We start from the raw sequence: 3,707 nt of genomic DNA on the forward strand, positions 1-3,707 counted from the left end.
TTAAGAGTTGTGCCGTATTTTAACGAGCACGTGGGGCGAGTCAAAATACAAACCAGTTAAAAATACTCAGCGATACTACACAACAAAACGTCTCACAAGAAATTTATTATCCACTATATAATCATTTATTCACTTTAATTCTTAATTGATTATATTTTTCTATCACTATCATTGTAAAGCGTCGCTGGATCTTTGAGAAGCGTTGCACTATAGTATCCAATACGCCAAATTGTTATTTTAGTGCGGGCGAATTTCGCGGATATTTCTAGAGTACAAATTTCGCGTGATATTTGTACTCGTCTCGCGCGTTATTTGTACTCTACAAAGCGCATTTGGATAATAAAGTTGGTTATTAATAGGATTGCAATGCTTACTTAGTCCGTTCAACTCTAGGACAATGCAAATCGTCAGAGTAGCTGAAAAAATTAAGTAACCGGCCTAAAGAAAAAAAACAAAAGCAAGAATAGCCTGATGAAGCAGGATTCTTCGTGTTCCGAACATAGATCACTACTGCTGACTATAAGGACACTCGGAAAACTTGATACAGTCCAAACAGCTTTACCGCGAGGACTATTTATAGCAGGCCGTCGCCAAGAATTGCTTGACCTTCGTACGGGCGAAGAGCAGTGCTATTTATAACTTATCAAGATAGTCAGTTCAAAATGTTGTGACGGAAAATCGTGGGCTTAAAATGGAAGATAAATAGCATGCCATAGGGGTCAACAAATTACCTTAGTTACTGATTAGTCAGTTACATTTTTGTTATTTATTGATAATCCCACGCAACGCAGTGCTAACTGAAAGTATTGCTCTCCACGGAGATGCTGTTCACGTGAGCACGAAAACCCTGATATGCCAGGTGTCATCGATAGCTGCGCTTGGCATTGTACAAACACTACTTTGTCTTGCCTGCGGTTTGTGCAATTATACAGCCCCCAAAGGAAATGTGTGGGCGAAAGTCACTTCTAGAACAGAATTTTTAATAAATCTAAGCAATACAAATCAAATATTTTAAAACTTGGCGTGTTTCCACGTTCGTGTTGTAATTTATTTGTAGGGCCAGACCACATTTGCTTCCTTTCCCTGTTTTTTTTTTTTACCGTTCTTTATCCGCCAGCTTTGCTCTCTTCTCCCCTGTGTTAATAGTCAATAAAAGTGCATTGACCGCCAAAAAATTATCCTCAACCGCGGCGCATTGCCGTAAGCCGCCACGCTAACAAATACATTTCTAACTCTAATTGTCTTAAATCCTGATTTTTACTTGCAATAAAACGCCCGAGTGATTTAACAGCAAGAAAAGAGAACCACGTTTTTTCACTGGTGCATGGTGGCAGCCTACATGTTCGTCCACTCCTTACAGTAACCGTAGTGTGTGCCGACGTTGATCGTTCGATTTGTGATCATTTATTCAATGTGGTGGCTTTTGTCACCCTTTCAAGCATTTGAATTTTAAGATAGTCACAAAGAATATTCATAGAGAAGGGTGGATCGAAGGGTGGTTTATTTTTTAGCACGTTTTAAGAGTGATGGGTATTGTTTCGCTGTGAGCCCCGTTTCCTTTAATGGGTAGAAAATGGGTAGACGTGGATAGAAAATTATAGCAGGAATATCAGATGATTTCACGGTCGGCATATGAAAAATTGTTGGTCTCGTTCACGCAGAGGTAAAGTGTAAGGGGTTCAAAAGTAATGGATGGCTAATTGCGTTTACAATTTCACTGATTATTTTTAGTGGAAGCAAAAGTCTACATTACTCTAACAATGCTGGTTTCATTAAGAAGCGTTGCATCGTGACTCATCTAAATGCATCTGTTACCAGAGCTTTTTACCGTTTCTTTTTTGTTCTATCTGTTACTGTGCCTTTTGGGTCGTTAGTTTACTGGAGTTATTTGTCGTATTACACTTTGAAAAGGGCTTATATAATCCTATTTGTAGCCTCATTATGTCCGTGTGGGGCCTGGATACTAGCCTTTCTGATTATCTTGATGTGCTTTTTTCGGTTTTAAAGATATCAATGCGATTTTCTCGGCGCCGCAGTAACCAATCCTTAGGCTGGTTTGTATTCTGGCCTCACCGTGACTTTCCCAGCCAGGATGTATGCCCTAAAAACTCAAACATTATTCAAAGGAGCCTTCTCCGGACAATAAAAAATAGAAAAGAGTTCTATGTATGACAGCAGATTTGAAGATTGAAATATTTAACTCATATGCCGTTTGAATTGATCACTTAGGCCGCAGGGATGGAAATATCAGGCTTCTACCAATTACCTCAGTCTGCATCCCCCGCTAATTAAGGATTGGAGCGTTTGAAAAGACGAACAATTAACAATTGCCTAGTCATCGGTGAATTACAACTTCTGCCTATGGCTGTTTGCGCTCAATAACGCTCTGTAAGTTGCATCGCTTGTGTGATTCATGCAACTCTCACTTAGCTTAGCGATACTTTCTAAAATAGACATCACTTACGTTTGCTGAGGCAAACTAACCACAACATTTCAGTCTGGTCATAGGAGTAAGTTACTACTTGTGTCACTTGTTATTTGCAATGAATTGTGCACGGAACAATTTTCATATTGGTGGGTATCGTTTACCTTGATATTCAGGCTTAAATATGGGACGAAGGGTGGTGATAAACTGAAATTTTCTTGTATTGATTGATTCTTTCCGCCCTTATCGTTCGCAGTGCGATGGGAAATACTTTATCAAACTTAGTTTGCCAGGTGACATACGTTCCTTAGAGCCGGACTATGATACTCCAGTGTTTGGCATGTATATTGCCAGGGATGTTTAGCACGACTGACTCACGCGCAGGAAGGCGGAGTTGTGATATCGAACCGGTACAATCGGAAACAAAAATATAACAATCAATACAACCTCTGGAATACAATATCTGTTTTTTGTTATTTAAGAGGAGGCGGGAAAAATTTACCCCTAGGAAACCAAAAAAATCCATGAAATTAACAAACCACATTCTTCGACAAAGGAAAGAAGCACATGCAGTCACAGTCTACCAGCAGTTGTCACAGGTATACCACCCTTTCCATGAATTGAGTCACAAGAGCAAACTACCAATGGAAAGCATTGTTATTCTTTGAATTAAAAGATTTGACGACTTAAATGTTTAAAAACCTCATGCGTCACGATCTTAAATCCAGTTGTTGTTGTTTTTGTTGTTGTTGTCCAGTTATATGTCATAGAAACGCTCAGTATGGGTCTCGTCAAATCAGGGAAGCTGTTCTCTTTCTCTGGACCGAGCAGAGTTCATAGACATGTTTTTGGATTAAATGCTGTTTTCAAGGACACATTTTCAATGGTATTTCCTTTGTAACTGGGATTACATTTACACCGGCCTTGCTTCACTGCACTCTCTGTGTGTCTAAGTAATCCGCGCGTCCTTTGTCCTTCAATCCACGCTATTCCGTGTGACCTCTCATTGGCTCTTTTTGTTAATTACTTTTTCTCTGATTGGCTGTTGTAATTACTTTGCTTTGCGCTCTCAGTAACGTGCATTTTGATGAAAACGGTGTCGCAATTCCCCCAATTAAGTAGTATTTCTAAGATTATCGTTTTCATGGAGTATCAGCCCCTTCGTCTCAGGAAACGGTGGACTATTAACACAGCGCACGGCTCTTTAACACAGCGCGAAAGTCGAGTAATCACTTGATACCTTAACCAAAGTATTTACTAAGACATAACCAGGTTTCCATCA

This window comes from Stylophora pistillata, chromosome 1 (genome assembly GCF_964205215.1).
Source record: "Stylophora pistillata chromosome 1, jaStyPist1.2, whole genome shotgun sequence".
Lineage (NCBI taxonomy): Eukaryota > Metazoa > Cnidaria > Anthozoa > Scleractinia > Pocilloporidae > Stylophora > Stylophora pistillata.